Source organism: Chelon labrosus, assembly GCF_963514085.1.
Source record: "Chelon labrosus genome assembly, chromosome: 8".
Lineage (NCBI taxonomy): Eukaryota > Metazoa > Chordata > Actinopteri > Mugiliformes > Mugilidae > Chelon > Chelon labrosus.
In genome coordinates, this window is record NC_140358.1 from 2,384,787 (window position 1) to 2,401,870 (window position 17,084).

The following is a 17,084-nucleotide window of genomic DNA, read 5'->3' on the forward strand; positions in this document are numbered from 1 at the left end:
ACACAGGTTACTCCCAGATCATACCCCAAGAGGACACCAGTGGTCACCACAGTACCAACACTTCTAAAACTCACCGACCGTGATCGTATACTGCATGTTTAAACATGCACAAATTAAATGTAGAAATGACAGCTTGTTGTGTCAGGGAGAGTTATATGTAAATATTCATTGGCAAACAAAAGCTATTCACTGTGATTTTGCACAAATGATTTGGAAATAAAAAGTCAACTGGAAAATACTGAATGGTTAAATGCATTACTGTTTTCTCTAATGCAGTGTACACTTTCACTTCACACCCTTTCAGTCCTTTCAGGTGACTCATATTTGTCATCCTTGTCTTTTCTTGATTGTATAACACATAGCTTGAGTCATTATTTTGTGTTGTTTTTTAATTGTTACTCTTAATTTAAAACACACATTTGTAAGTTATGCACATGTAATTGCGATACTATTTGCTCAATATATCATACTGTAGAACAATCTGGTAACATGACACATGTGGAGAGGGCTCAAGACCATCACAGACTGCAAGGGAAGGAGCTGCAGCATCGGGGGTGGTTTCTGCTTCTCTACCAGAGGAGCTGAACTCCTTCTATGCACGCTTTGAAAACAACAACCAGCTGGAGGTTTTGCTGGAACAGGACAATTGCTTTGAGAGGACACTCAAAGCTCACATCTCTTCCTCCCTGCCCACTACACATGACCCTCTACAGTTTGCCTACAGACGGACGATGCAGTATCATTTGCACTGCACACGGCCCTCTCCCACCTGGATCAGAGGAACACATAGGTGTGAAAGTTATTCATCGAATTCAGCTCTGCCTTCAGTTGCACAGTCCCATCCAAACTTGTCATGAAGCTCAAGGACCTAAACATCAGCTGAGAGCAGGGGTCGCGTTAACCGAATATTTTCCGTCATTGACCGTTTTTTTTTTTACATATGACGGAAAAATCTGAAGGCCGTCCGTCATTTTGACAGATTGCAATTCACACCCCTGACCTCCTGGTGGTGGTTTGCGTTCCAAACATCACAGAACTTTTGTCGGTGCACGATTTCCTGGTACACTGATTACACTGATGCACACGTTAGAGCTCGGCTAACCATAGACAGAGAATGTCTAATAAGGGGAGAACTTCCACTCTCAGTGAACTTCCGGCTTCTGAACTGGTTGCAGTTCCACTCTGGTTCCATATGAGGGCGCTCTCAGGACGAGTGCAGAATGAATGGAGGTCTATGGAGCATACCCCTCAAAATCCACTTTTCTCAGGATATAATTTTTTGTGCAGTAATTTGAATATTGTATTTGAAAGGAGATGCAAAGAAATTACACATTGTTGGGTGTTAGATTTTTTAGAGTCACTTATTTGCTTTAAAAAGTATTTTAAAATGTCAATGACGTCATACACATCGTACGACCAGATACTGCTTTACGGCAATCCTTCAGTCACTGCTTTGGTGCTTTCGCGCTCTGCACTTTCTTTTCTCTCGAGGCATGGACAACACAGCTGACACAGGTAAATACACGTGCTAGAAGAGTTTTTGTTTTGTTGTTTTAAAAGTTGTTACGTTGAAAAAAAAAAACTTAGGCGAAAAAGTCCGCCTTAACATTCTAGTCCCGCTTCGGATGCCACGATGCCGTCAAGCGAGATCTGGTCGTAATCAGTCCTTCACTGACCAATCAGCATTCATTAGCACAATGCTAGCGTGTTATGGGCAACAACAACTCAACCTGTAAAAAAACGAAAGGACATAAGTTCTCGTTCATTCAACTTTTGACCGATAACCCATGTTGAACTTGCAAAACCTACAATCAAATCTGAGATTTCTCAGCGACAATTGGGTGAAAGAGACACATTTAGCCGTTTAGCTCCATAGACTCCCATTCATGTTGCACTCATGGCGATCGCCCCCAGTGGAAATCTGGTGGAACTGCAACCAAAATTCGTTACAATGGGACTTAATAGAGAGTGGCAAGGCTCTCCGTAGACGGGCTCTGCCATAGACCAGGGATTCCCAAAGTGTGGTGAGCGCACCCCTGGAGGTGCGTGAACTGCCTCTAGGGGGTGGGCGAGATGCAAAATGCAATGGCGGAGAAGAAGTTATCTTCTTCTACGCACCGTATATGCGCAAATAACTGAGCCAGCTGCGCTGCACTTGAAAATCGTCAGATGGATAATTTTTTTTTATCTGTTCCTGAGCTTATGCTCTTTGTTATTTATGTTGTGGGTCGTGTGTAACTTTATTACAATTTAATTTAAATTACTGGCGTTCTAATCTTATTTCCATAACCGCTGTGTTATGATGACACGGTTGTGTTAGCTCCACGGTCATTTAAAGTTGCTGCAATTTTTGTTTAATGCGGCTGAAAATATTAGCCATATTTTCCCCAACTTATCTGCTTTCTGCCTCTCTGAGCCTGTCATCCATCCACAAATTTGCTCTAAAAAGTGAAGCTTGTGCGTAACTTTGTTTCATTATATTGAAAATGTTACAGTGTTTCAGTTTAATTCAAATGCGAGAGCGCGTTGTTGTGATCATGATTATTTTGTTATATGTGTGTTCTGGTAACTTGAGCATGATTAATGCTGCCTCTAATATAGATATGAAAAAGCTTGTTGCGTTTTTTTTTTTTTTAAGTGTGGGGGATTGGGGGTGCGTCAGCGCGGTTTGGATATAGAAGGAGGCGGCCAAAAAAGTTTGGGAACTGCTGCCATAGACCATATACAATATGTCTATGCAGCTAACGGCTACCAAAATGGAATTTGCATACCACCGAAGCACTTCAACCCTACGGTACCGTCTAAGAGCTGTTAGCGCTAGCAGTCCCGTTCCGAGTAGACCTACGGACAAGACTTGTCGACAAAACTTTATTTTTTATTTTTTTTGGTTACCATTTAAAGTAAATACTGTTCTGAAAAAAAGTACTTAAAGTTAATGAAACTTTAATGAAAAGGAAATGCTATTGAATATGTCTTTATTATCATTAAAAAAATAATAATTAAAGTGACGGGTAAAAATAGATTATGACGGAATTTTTATGACCTTGTCAGTCAAAATGACCGACAACGAAAAAGTCTAGCGCAACCTCTGGTTGAGAGAGTCAGCTGCTGGTAATAATGCCGCTTTGTTACAGAGTATTTGACAATAAAGAATCTTGAATGTTGGTTAGTGATTGTGGTCCGCTGTGGTTTAAAAAAAAAAGTCTAGCTTTAGTGGAGAAATTATTTCACAAGACATGCCTGTCAGAGTTCTTTAAAAGGGTCTACAGTGAGTGTCTATTAATTGTCAAACGGCAGACACAGGCTCCGTCTTCACCGGCTCCGTCTTCAAACTCGCCTCTGTGTCCATCCCTCGTCTCCTGTCTCCCAGTAGACTGAGTAGAGGCTATAGGAGTTGCTTAGGTTGAGAGTAGGCAGCAGTGCTTAGGGCGAAAATTAGTAGACAGTTAAATTCCTACTATTCTCCTACTGTGAGGATGAAGCCTCATTTATCACATCCCACATAATGGCAGACCTTTCACCTTTCTGTTACTCATAGCTCTGCCGGGAGACATGGGAAAAAATAGAGATATTTGCCAAGCCACTGAGCAAACCAGTCTAATTTGATTTTTTGCAGATTCAATTAAACGTTTCATGTTAATGTCTTCCTCTGCCACTGTTCAAAAAGTCATCTGACATAAATTTTATGTGCTGAGATTATGACTATGCTGTCATCCTGATGGAAAAACAGAAGGGGAATGAAAAAAAGAAAATGGCTCAATTTCACGGGGGACTCAGCTCTGTGATGGTGAAACATCTATTTTCCTTCATTACTCTCTGCATCTCAGTTTTTCGCTAAACAGTGGTAATGTCATCATGCATTCTTTCCTTTCAGCGGTCCGATAAAAAAGGTTTCAAACTCAATAAATGGTTTAATACATCAATGTGGAGGGAGGACATGTTCCCTTTCAAATTTTATGGAAATTTCATTTTGTCTGTATAGCTTCAGGAGAAAATTAGATGTGCATATGCTTAAACACCAGCTGCCATGATTGGGTAAGGGCCAGGTCTACCTCAACATGCTTCACTATGCTTCATGTAGATATTAATTTTACAAGCACCGCTACAACTACAGTGACAGATAACTGACAACTACAGGAATATGCAGAAAAAAAAAAAAGTTACAAAACAAAAGAAAATCTTCACCTGTAGTAGATCCAACCATCCCATGTACATATACTTATTTAGAAGCTTAATTAACAGACTCTTGCATGATACGCCATTCTTCTATCAGCAGCTTAACATTGCAGCGAAGGGGAGGCACCCCTTCCTCCTCTCTGGACTTGTAACTGGGTATATGGCTTAAGGACCGGTTGTCCTTTGACAATGTACATTCATCGGTTTGTATATCCGCTGACTTATTTTCATTGTTAAAGTATTATGGTTGTTGGCTCGCTGAGAAGAAAAAAGAGAGAGCGAGAGATGTCCTGAGAGGGTGAGGGTTCTCGACCTTGTTGCACTGTCTTGGGTTGCACACCTCTTTAATGTCACATGGAGATTGCAGACTATATCTGTGGAGTGGCAGGCCAGGTTGGTGGTTCCCATTTTTAAAAAGTAGGACCCAATGGTGTGCTTTAATTTATTTTGGTATCATACTGCTTATCCTCTCTGGACAAACTTATTCCTTGGGTGCTGTAAAGGAGATTCTGACCAATTGCTGAACCTCGAATTCAAGAGGAGCAATTGGGTTTTTGTCCTGCCTGTGGAACAGAGGATTAGTTCTTTACCTTTGAGTTGCTGAGGGGATCATGCAATTGACCTTTGGCTAAGCCCCGCCCTAGAATGTAGATTGACCAATCACAGCCAAGAGAGCTCCCACAGGGGTCCGACACTTTTTCCACAGCGCTCCATTGACTTTAACGCAGGCGTCTCATATTTTCGGTCTCGGCAGGCTATACTGTCGGTATATATCCAGCATCCAGGGTATGGATAAGCCCAATGATGTGCGCGCAAAACCCTGTGGAGCTAACCAAAACATCACCGTTACAGCTTAAGTTGCATAGTTGTTGATACGCTAGCACACGCTGAAGAAATACAACGTTATACGTGCGTAACGTTAGTCCGTTTGCTTCGTAATAGCGATTATAGAAGTGAATAGAGACGTACCCAGCTTTGCATGAACAGTGTTGCTCCTTGATATTGATACCAGGGCCTTATAGATAACCAGAAAACCACGGCCCAGAAGAGAATGTCGGACGTAGCAACAGTAACTAAGGGGGGCGGGGCTTAGCCAAAGGTCAATTTGACAATCCACTGGGGAACTAGGGGAGCTAGCCAGAGGAGGCGTCTTGCACTTTTATATTGCATACTGCACTTCATTGCTCTGACTGTTTAATTCTGTTTAATGTCCTTAGTTTATAGTCACAAATGTCTTCTAGGTCTCACAATGTGCTATCCAAGTTGTGTTAATGTTGCTTTCTAATCCTCTATATAATGCCAATTAAGTTCATCCTGACTGCAACACTTCCACCTACTCTGATGTGGTTGTTTTTTTGTTTGTTTTTTTCTTACAAATACATTATATTTCCAAAAGTCGGACATGTAAAATGAACTGTAGTGCATAATCTAATCAATCTTTCCATGATCAGTCCATTAACTATTTTCCTTATATATTTAAAGGACCATAACAGCCATTGTTTTGTGTTTGTGGCAAGTTTCCATTAAATTATATGGGAAAGACAACCAAAAATAAAAAGTACTGCCTGACTGATGAAAAGATCCGGCAAAGTGAAAATGGTGTACTGATGTGTAGTGGTGCCAATGGCAGTCACACGAGTGCATCCACAGATGTGTGTGTTAGATAGATAGAGACATGGGTCCTGACAGATGGATGGATGGCAGGGTGACAGTCAACAGATGGAGGCTCTGATGGATTGCATCCACATTAAAAGTGAAAGAGGAGCCGGTGCCCTCAGTCAAAATGCACGAGACGCAGCAGCTCTGCGGGCCTTGTAGCGCTCCCATTTCATCTGCTGCCTTATTAGCATGGCTGTTTATCAGAAGCGCTGTGCAAAAGAGCGGTGAATGTGTCAAAACATCAAGTTTGTATATTGACATCACCCCCCAATCCCCATGAATCATATCTTTGTCTTGATCTCATGTTTCTCTCTCATTTCTTTTCTGTTTCTTCACTCCACATCTGAGACCTAAAACAGATATTTCCATTAATTTTACTTAGAGGTGATTGGTTTTGCGGCCAAAACAGATCTACCTGTACAGGGAATGCATGTACATTAGTGTGTATATGCTGCATTAAATGTGCAAGAATATAGGTGCAGCAAAAGATAAAGTAAAATAAATAAATAAAAGCAAAAAACATGCACAACAACTGAACTTAAAGACTGGGTTAGAAATCACTGTCTTGGATTTATAAATTCTTAATCTCTGCACATGAGCAACAACAAGAAAAACAACAGCACATGTGCCATTAGCTTCACTGAAGAGCAAGTTGGTGGGAGCCAATAGGTGGCTGCCTACCACTGACCCTCAGTTTGAATTTTTTCAATCAAATTCCCTCAAGGACCAAATGAAGCTATTCACATTTGGGTTGATGGCCAGCACCCTCCCCGTCTTCTTGCACACTCCATGACCGAACCCAAACTTGGTTGTCAACTGAGTTCTCAATCAGTGTTGCCAACTTGGCGACTTTCTCGCTAAATCCAATCGACTTTCAAATCCTCTTGGCGACTTTTTTTTTTTGTCAAAAGCGACTAGCGACAAATCTAGCGACTTTTTCTGGTGTTATTGGAGACTTTTCTGGTTCTTGGAGACTCTGATGTGAAAGCACATATCAGTTTTCAGTTACTGTCCTCAACAACCAGCGGGTGCTGCCGTGAGCCCCTCTCCCGTGCCAAAGCACTCACAGGCGGTTAGTCTCACAGTAGCCCCGCGCAGCAGCAGTCAGAGCAGAGAGGAGACCCACGCCACTCCGCGTCCAGAATGCGAACGAATGGCGCATGCGCAAAGCTGCCGCTGATCGTGCCCTCGTTTACAACACACATTTACAGAGCGGGATGTAAATGTTTCTTCACTGTCACACTAAAATAAATAATAAAATAATAATCCGTTTAGATTGTTAATTTTGTCAAGTTAAAACCGTTTATACAAAAAATGTTAAAAATGTTCTAGTTATGGCAAAAAATGCATGTTTTACTGTGACTTGTTGTAGGCTCCTAAGTGGAGCATAAGGTTAGAAACTAAACCAAACTTAAGAAAACAAACAAAAAAAACTTAAGTAACTCTGCCAGAGCGTCTCTTTAGAGTCACTTTGCCAATACCAAGCCCGGATAAAGGAGGAGCATTAATAATACAGGACAAAATTAATTTATGTGTGGCTAGGCAAAGCATTAGTCATGAAATTATTTTGAGAGGTGATGGCCTATTTCAATGGCAAAATAAAAAAACAAAAAAACAACCAAGAATCAACAGAAGAATGTTCATTTGTAGTTCTAAACATATTTAGTTTTTTTTTACTCCTTGTTATTCACGTTATTCCTCTCTCCTACAGCGTCCATCACAATTACATCCAAATGGCAAATTATGCAAATTAGCCGATGACGTCATTTAGCGACTTCTAGCGACTTTTAGGACAACCAATAGCTACTTTCCTTACTGAGGAGTTGGCAACACTGTTCTCAATATAGTCTCCAATCTAGCACAGTTCGGTCCCTGCATGATCCCCAGGTTTCTCCCTATCCTTGACTTCACATGGCCTGTTGTTATTGCATGAAACTTAAGCCTAAGAGAAGTCATAGCTCAAACAATGAGGTACTAACAACAGGGTCATATTTGATCTTGTTGGTCACCACCTGTTTCTGTAAAAAATTCCTCCAAAAGCCTCCAATACATTGATAGCCGTATCAGACGATGATCTTGCTTTGCAAAGCTCCTTTCTCCTGACAGATACCATCCTCAGTTTTGCAGCTGAATTCATCCATATTCTTCTAATCATCAAGCAGAGGTAAGAAAATTTAATCCTGCCGAAATAAAGGAAAGTATTTTTCCCTGCATAGTACCACCAACTACATTGGACCAGATAATAATTTATGCTTCCTTTGACCAGATTTAAGAGGACTGGCAACTCCTGAAACAGCCCAGTCTGCCTAATCACTCCGGACACTCTCTCTTCTTCCTACTGGCATCAGGCTGCCGTTCCCGCTGTCTGAGGACAAAAACTTAGAGGCTGAAGAAGAGTTTTTATCCCCATGCCATTCATCTGCTCAACTCTGAGCCTTAACTGGACTTTCAAGTATCACTGCATTACTATACCTTGCACTTTGCTGACACAGCTGCAATATTAAATGTATCATTAAACAAGAGCTACCCCCTTTTAAGTTTTATATTACAGTTTATATTTTATTTTATTTAATTTTGTCTCAGTTATATATTTATACTTATATTTTTAACTTGTGTGCTGTGTGGAATTATTACTGTTTTTTTTTGTTTTGTTTTTTACACCTAGATAAATCTGAGTGTGCTTAATATAGCTGAAAGTCTTCTTGGCTTATATTTTTAAGATTTAAGAGTGATGTTTTTCAAGTACTTACTTTGGTCAGGCACCGTATCCTGCTCTACACCTTGCACATCAGGAAAAATCCCATCAGGCAATGTGTGCAGCTCATATTGTTGGCTGTCAGGTGCAGTGTGACTTCTAGTTTCGTGACAAGAAAATGTATAGGTTCTATCTCAGTGGCATGAGAAGGTAGCCTGGATACCAGACTCTCTGACTTCGCAGAGAGTCTGGCCTAGCTCCATTGGCAAACGTTTATTTCCTGGTGGGAGGGCACAGTTTGAGGTTTAAAATCATCGGAGTTCCTTTAACCAATCACTAACGTTTGGTAATGACGTATATTATGCGCCGGAGCCTTCAGGCTCTGCTGCCTCGTACTTCCGCTTTCAAGAACGCAACAAGTAAACAAATCGCTACTCTACCATCCCCCATTGCAATTAAGGACGCAAAATTGGAATAAAAGTGCTGTAATGCCAGGAAGCATATCCACAACGGAGCGAATGGCTTCGAGTATATCCGTCTCCGTTCGTGTAAACATTTCAAACTCGGCGCGCAACTGAAACGCAATCGCTCTCAGACCCGCCCTCTGTTCGCTGATTGGTTCGCCAACCAGTTGGCCGGAGTAAACGTTAGCGGATCAAGCTATTCCAGACGGAGTACTGTAGGGAATGCAAATGAGCGGAAGTACGTAGGCAGGCAAAGCCAGGCTAATGAGAAGGTTGACCTAACCTGGAAGTAAAAGTTCTGGTCACCTTTATCCATCCCTCAATCCATCGTCATCCGCTTATCTGAGGTTGGGTTGCAATGGCAACAAGCTGAGCCGGGAATTCCAGACATCCCTCTTATGAGCAAGGCATTCCAACTCTTCCTGGTGGATCCCTAGAGATATATTCCCTCCTGCAACTCCAGCTGACTGTGCCCAGCAAACCTCTACAGGGAGGTACCCAGGAGGTTTTCTCACCAGATGCACACACCACGATAAGTGGTCCCTTTCAGTATGGCCCCTTTCTACTCCAATTACCTTGCGGATGTCCAAGCTCCTCACCCTATCTTGAAGGCTGAGCATTGCAAACCTACAGAGGGATCTCATTTGAGCTACAACCCTCTCATTCCTCAAGAAGAACTCCCCCAACTACATCTACTCGGTATTGTTCGGGATTCTTTGCTTCCAGAGGGGTCACCTTTATACTATCCCTAATATGCCATTTCAAGTGTCCCCACAGACTTAAAAAACTGTGCCCTGACATTTGCAACCTCCAACCTGGCATGATAATCTAGCATTCTATCTTGGTTTTGATTCATAAGAGACTTAAAAGACAAAGCTCTTAAAAATGCAAGGGCAACTAGGTATACCACATGCAAAACAGTAGCCACTTTCCTGTGCACTTTTTGATGTATGTTAAAAGTGTTTAGAAGAGAGACACACACAAAGTAGGATAAAACCTGTTAGAATATGGACACATTGTGTGAGAAAGTAATGGTTAAAAAATGTCATTGTTATAAAGGGTTAAGTTTAAAAACCTTAAATACATAGGATGCAAAGTCTAATGGTCTCACATGTACAGTTTCAAGTATTGTGTGGCATTGAGTCTTAGGACAGAGTGACTAGGTTACCAGTGCTACATTTGTATTTGGCTTATCATGTTGCCCTGCTTCTAGAATGGCCTTTTCTTCATTTGTTTGTACTTCATACTTTTTTTCTGTTATTGCATTTAGTACATTTTCTGTGTATGTTATGTAAAGCACTTGTTTTAAAAAGTGCTATATAAATCAAGTAAAAATATTGCTGTTTACAGTTATCTGTCACTGACAACTTCTCACACAGAGCTAGAGAATAATTTTTCATATATTATGTCACATCACAATCACTGCTAAATTATGCAGAATGCATTGTTTATCTTGGAATGAATTTGCAGATTGTCCTTTCTTTAAGTTTGTAGCCTACATGGCCCTAGCTCTCTTTGCAAGGGTTTGAAACAACCTACTGTATGTGGCTGCTGTTAAAGGTAACTAAGAAATCTTGAGGCAACCCATTAATTACCGACACATCGGCCTCCCATGGCTCTGAAAAACCAGGCTGTGAGGGATGGAGAGAGAGACACAGAGAAGGGTGAGGAGAAAAGGTAGGAGCAGCGTCCCAGCACGGGACACAGGAATCATTGCTCCAGGTTCTTTTCAGCTCAGACTCTCAGCTTATGTCTTTAACTGTGCCAACAGACCTCAGAATACAGTACATCAGATGGTTATGTTTTTTATGAATGGTGTCACAATGAAAACATCACAGCCAGCTGCACCAGTGACAAGTGTATAGTAGGAAAGAAAAATCACTTCGATCTCAAAGTGCAGGCCTACTTGTGGTTCCTAGAATTTCAAAAAGTAGAATGGGAGGTAGAGCTTTCAGCTATCAAGCGCCTCTCATGTGAAACCAGCTCCCAGTTTGGGTTCGGGAGACAGACACCCTCTCTATTTTTAAGGTCAGGCTTAAGACATTCCTTTTTGATCAAGCTTATAATTAGGGCTGGACTGAACCATCCCTTAGTTATGCTGCAATAGGCCTAGGCTGCTGGGGGACGATACACTGAGCACATCCTCTACTCTCTTCTCTCTCGCAACAAGCTCCTATCCTCCATTTTCTTTCCTCTGGCACTGGGCTCTTGTCCTCTAATTTATTATCTAATTTCTTATATATTACTAGTCATGCAAATCTGTGCTATTACTGTATAGCATGTTTATTGCTGTGTGTCCCTCTCTCCCCTCCTCCTCCATCCTGTTGTGAGTATCTCTGGCCTGGAGTTGTGTGTTTCCTGTGGACCTCTATACTACATCTGTTGTCGTGGTCTCATCAGCCTGCCCAGTCTTCATGGCCTCCTGCAGTTATCCACTCCTACCTGAATGAACAATTCTCCAACCTGCCTATGATTCCTCTTACATTCTCAAACTGTCATGTAACGCCATCAGCTAGATCTTGTATTTGTATTCTACATGTTCGCTTTAGATGTATCTATAACAGATGTATATTTACCTTGTTCCTCCTGCTGTGCTCTTCTCTCTTTTCTGTCTCTACCCGTCCAGCTTTGGGCAGATGGTGTAAAGCGTTTTGAGACAATTTGTATCATTATTGACGCTATATAAATACAACTGAATTTAATTGAATTGAACAAATTCAGAAACTACTATTAATGTGACTTATTGAGGTATCTGAAAGGGAATGAAAACTTCGTTGATTTTATGTTTTTAAGTTGATCTCTAACTTGGGCTCAGTTCAAAGATAAGTTAAATGGACATGCACATGAATTATGTGCAACAGGTGATGTGCATTGTCAGATGGTAAATGAGTTTTAATAAAAATAGGTTTGATTGTTTTTTTAAGATGCACCAATTGAGTTGAATGAACTTTGGCATATACCGTATTTTCCGGACTATAAGGCGCACCTGAATATAAGCCGCACCAGCTAAATTTTGGGGAAACTACAGATTGTTCCATATATAAGCCGCACCCGACTATAAACCGCTGGTGTTTTAATGTTTAATTACCGTAAGGGTTTCTTCTACCACGGAGGGGATTGTCGGGACAGAAATGACTGTTTGGAAACGCAAAGCGTCCCATTTATTTACATTTGACAAACACAATAAATCTTTCAATCAATCAACGATCAAGCTTTCACATCTTTGACATTACAAACAGCATTCGTGCAGTGCACAAATAATACAACGGTGCGCTCCTAGCGCACTTCCTGCAGTCATAGTACCGTAGTAGTGCAGTATAACAAAAAACAAAGCTTACAACGCTTGACGAGGCAATAACGTTAAATGGCTAAATTTAATTTGTTTGTAAAATTGCTTGCCTGTAACACGGCAGTAAAAGTGCAGTAACCCGGCTGCTCAACAAAATAACCAGCATCTTTTTCGAAAACAGCCAACACAGTAAAGGTTCAGTAACACGGCCGTTTACTGTATCAAAATAACCAGCCTACTATACCAGAAAAGTCAGTTCTTAATCCTCGTGTCATCGTCTATGACATGATAGTGCGCCCCTGGTGACCGTTAGCTGTAAAAATCCATCCGCCGTTGTATAAGCCGCAGGGTCCAAAGCAAGTGACAAAAGTAGCGGCTTATAGTCCGGAATTTACGGTAATTCAAGATCCTGATTCAGAAAGTGGAAAGTTCTTCTGCTTCTGTGCATTAAGAACTCTGCTCCATTTATGTGAAATGGAACAAAGTAAAGCACTATAGTCCAGTCACAACCAGGCGGACTGCCGAAATGCAACAAACTGCAGTCCGTATTCTGTCGGTAGTCTGAACGCAATGTGTCCTGGGTCGCTGTATGTTCATTGTGGAGGTACCAGTTTGTAGTAGGCTTCTCCACCACGTTTCTATTGCTGTGTGGTCGACCAGCTTGCTGTATACTCAGAATGGATAACCGTTTACCAGTCAGCTACATTGGCCAAAGTTCACTTTGGTCAGTTACTTCAGTTAGAGGAACTGACAGCAATTATTTGTGCTTGTGATCCATCTGAGTCCACCAGTAGAGAGGCTTCACTCACACCTCCCTCCATATCTACAACTTCACCCAGACCATCCTCCACATTAGCAGCTTCACTCTATGTACAGCACTTTGTTTCAGCTGTGGTTGCTTTAAAAGTGCTTTATAAATAAAGTTGAGTTGAATTGAGTTGAGTTCACCCAGACCGCACACGACAGAGTTTCACCCAGCCACTACAGTGGGCCAGCTTCATGGATGAGCATGAGAACAAACCAGCGTTTACTCATTTCTAGTACACCATGCTACCGATGTTGCTCTCAGGAAAACTGTGCTGCACTTTGTATATTTTTATATGCACACACAAACATATGGAAATATTTAATAAATATTATTTCATGTTAAAACCCCACCTATGTGCCTATTTGATGTTCCCATGCTTTTTTTTTTTATTGTACACCGTTGTTGACTGTTTTATTGCTAGACCGCAGTTTATTTTTTTTTTATTATTATTATTATTTTTTTCATTTAACAAACAACAATGACATTTTTCAGCTGTATGAACTATTCAGTGAGAGCCCATCTGACATTCATGGGGCACTAGAATATGTCTGGTTCCGATCAGTTCCGCTGGTTCATTCTGTTCCTTCTTCCACTGTCGAGTTGCATTTCACCACATACTATAAAAAAAAAAATATATACGGTCCAACCTACTGTATTAACAGTATGGAATTTCCCGTATTTGATTATCACAGGTGTTTTTCATTGACTGTTTTCCGTTTTTCGGGTTTGCGCATTGCATTGTGGGTACAAATAGAAGGCGGGACACTGCCCACACTCGGATAGATAGGGCTACTCCAAATATAGACATGAGCGTGTTGGCCCCACTGACTGTATAGAGAGCCGAAGTCCCGCCCCTCTACTTCCGGGTTATGGGACCTATCTTTCGAAAAAATATGAACGGCAGTCTATGGCGAGATCATAATTATTTTCTGGTCCCGATCGAATTGTGGCATGAATTTCACATATGATGTGTGTGGATTTAAAAGATAATTTTTCACGTCAAGAGATAAATTATTTGACGTAAATAAGCTGAACAACATTAGGTTTTGTATGAGATCGCTTAGTGAACTACATCTCTCGTCTGAGAACTATGGCTGTCTCCTTGTTGAGCTTTACCGTCTTCTTCCAGGACGAAGGCAGAAGCATCAAATGAGGTGAAAATCATTATAAATCGGGTCATGTCGAGAGCTGTAGTTACACGAAGGGAGTTTTGGTCGGTTCTGTACGCGCCAGCATGCGGGACTTGTAGTTCGTTTAATTACGTATTTTCCATAGCATTTTACTGAACTATCTTGCGACAAACTGTGACATTCTTGACATGTAAAATCATTTTTTATTCTGAAAAACAACATATGTATAATCCAAGGCACAAGTCGATCGGGACCAGAAAATAATTTATCTTTCGCCATAGACTGCCGTTCATATTTTTTCGAAAGATAGGTCCCATAACCCGGAAGTAGAGGGGGCGGGACTTCGGCTCTCTATATACTAGGTTGGCCCGTCAACGTCGCCGCCATATTGGAGGAGGCAGCTCTGTTCCGCGAACCAATACGAGTCAATGGAGTGAACTTTATTAAGCGTCTTCTGCAAAGTGCTGTAAGTTAATGCCTCTCATTTACACATTCACACACGGACGTATATATATGTCTATGGTTGAAACCATAGTAAAAATACGGTCCAATCTACTGTATTAACAGTAGGCCTATGGAATTTCCAAATATATGTCTGGTTGAAACCGAATGGTTGAAACCCGCCCACCCAACTCTCCGCTACTGTGTTATCTCAGGCTACCGAGCTAGGCTAATCGCTATCCGAGGTGCTAGCAGCCTTCTAGCCAACACGGCAAAGCGCTCCAACTACCCCTTTTTCCTCACCCGTCTTCCCGGCACCCAGCTCACCTTGCTTGAGGTAAGTTCACCCAAGCCATGTAACACTCGAAATAATGATTTATGTCTTAATTTCAGTTATACTATACAAATAAATAAATGTAGTAACTTGGTTAAATATGTATTTTGTCGAGTGTTGCAGAAGTTTGTCAAGTTATTGTAAAACATTTACTCAATACACGTCTACAGAATTTTACCAAAGAACCGAATCGAATGACTTCACATTTAAACTTTTAAGTTATATTTTTATTATTGAATTCATATTTTACATAACTTTAGTGGATTGGATGTGCCTTGAATATGTTTATTATTGTTAATAAACAACATTACGTGTGCTGGTTGCTGTTGAAAGTGCCATGGCTCGGAAGCCATGGCTACCCTTGATGTCTTCTCCATGCCAGCTACACATAGCAGGATCTCTAAGTAATAAGAATAAGAATAAGAAAACCTTTATTTGTCCCACAATGGGGAAATTGCAGTTTGCAACAGCATGCAGAAATGACAGAGATAGAATAGATGATAGATATATTGCACAGACACATATTATGAGTGCTCGTTGTGCAGCCTAACAGCAGCACGAAGGAAAGACCTTCTGAATCTTTCCTTCACACATCGAGGGTGAAGCAGTCTGTCACTGAAGCTGCTCCTCAGCTCCGCCAGGCCACCGTGCAGGGACGGGCGGGACTCATCGTCCAGCATGGAGGACAGTTCAGCCAGAACTCTCCCATCACCCACCTCCCCCACCGAGTCCAAGGGGCAGCCCAGGACTGAGCTGGACTTCCTGATGATCTTATCCAGCTTCTTCCTCTCCCTCTCTGCTATGCCACTGCTCCAGCAGACCATTCCACACAGGATGGCCGACACCACCACAGAGCCTGCAGAGTGCGGCCAGTTCGAACGTCTTATATGGCAGCGATCTCACGTTGCCCATGGTAACAGAGGGGAGAACAGCGCTGAGAAGTGAAGCGTCTCTTCTCTCCTCGAAGTTGTTTTCCTGCTCTGCATCCACGGCGGGTCATACAAAGTATCTCCGTGGGGATCTCATGTCTGTCCCTAGGGAACACTACAGCGCTACGCAGGGCGTTCAGAGGTTCCCTCCTGTAAACAATGCACACGCTGACCGCTCCTTGCATAGTTACGCCATCTTGGATTGGTATTTGACTACTGATATTACAGTGTCTTAAAAGGACAAACAACATTTATTTAAAGACTGTCACTATATGTATTATTTTTTCCATTTAACCCTTCAAATGTGACATAATAGTTAAAACTTATACTTTTTTTCCTTCCATAGATACAGTGTGGATAATTGGTGACAGCTATTTCCAGCCTGGGGCCCAGAGAGCTGCAACCACCGCCGGGTGGTTCGGCAGTGTAAACCTGGTCAGTCAAATGAAAGAAGGCCTGCAACAGCTTCATGACCAACACTCTGGCATGAAGATGTTTTCAGCTTTAACACAAAGGTACCAGTGGAAAACAGTTTCTAATCCAGCAAAGATTGACAAAGCCAGGAAATTTGTCGACAGTGTCATGGCTACATTTGTTGCGTAAATGGTGCCATGATTGAGCACCCTCACATTAGACATGACAGTCCTGGGTTATTTTTGGCAGATGTAGTTCATTTCACACTTTTTCCGTTTTTCGGGTTTATGCGTTGCGTTGTGGGTACAAGGAGAAGGCGGGACACTGCTAGCAATCAGGCTCCTCTGACCACAGGGTTACACGACATCAAGGCACACTGCAAATTGTGGACTTTGCTCAGGTGGGAGTGAGTTATCGCACTTCTGTGGGGAAACAATATTCATTCATTCAGTCATCTTCTGAAACTGCTTGTCCTGTGAAGGGTTGTGGGGGGGCTGGAGTCTATCCCAGCTGTCATTGGGCAAGAAGCGGGGTACACCCTGGACAGGTCTCCAGTCTATCGCAGGGCTAACACAGACAGACAGACAACCATTCACACTCACACCTACAGCCAATTTAGAATCACCAGTTAACCTAACCAGCATGTCTTTGGACAGTGGGAGGTAGCTGGAGTACCCGGAAAGAACCCACACAGACACAGAGAGAACATGCAAACTCCACACAGAAAGGCCCAGTTGGCCCATGG